We start from the raw sequence: 728 nt of genomic DNA on the forward strand, positions 1-728 counted from the left end.
TATAATAATTTTATGTGTAAATAGAATATAATTTATGTATAATAATAATTTACATATAATAATATGTAAATTTACATATAATAATAAATTTACATATAATAATAAATTTACATATAATAATAAATTTACATATAATAATAAATTTACATATAATAATAATTTACATATAATAATTTTATGTGTAAATAGAATATATTTTATGTATTACATATAATAAACAGTTATTTTTACAACACATTATCCTTATGTATCCACGAGTTGCATGATTTATCGAATCCCAGCCATTTTACATAAACCTTATCATCTTTTCTGCACAACACTTTTTCCACCAAGTACACGTTTGGATTGGCAACACGATGCAGTTCGTACTCGTAGAAACCTCCGACTATAGGCTGTCCGCGAGAATCTTCGAGCAGATAAGTCACAGGATTGGTCGCCTGCACCTTGACGATCTTAAACACCTCAGTAGTCCAATTGGGCGTGTAGCCTTTAGCAAAGACAGTCTTGAACTTGCTCACGCGCACCGGATCATCCACTTTGAATCTCGCTGGAGCTGCAATCTTTACGTTGCTGTACTCGTATCGAGGAGTTTTTTTAGCAATCGTAGGAGTCACATCGACAGGACGCATTACGATGGTCCGGTGCTTGCGCTCGTTGTACTGCAACACGAGACGCGGTAGCGAGTCGATCCATCTGTAGGTTCCTTGTAATGTAAACATTTTCCACAT

This window comes from Odontomachus brunneus, unplaced genomic scaffold, assembly GCF_010583005.1.
Source record: "Odontomachus brunneus isolate Ranch 3 - 2012 unplaced genomic scaffold, Obru_v1 Obru_scaffold_142, whole genome shotgun sequence".
Taxonomy (NCBI): Eukaryota; Metazoa; Arthropoda; class Insecta; order Hymenoptera; family Formicidae; genus Odontomachus; species Odontomachus brunneus.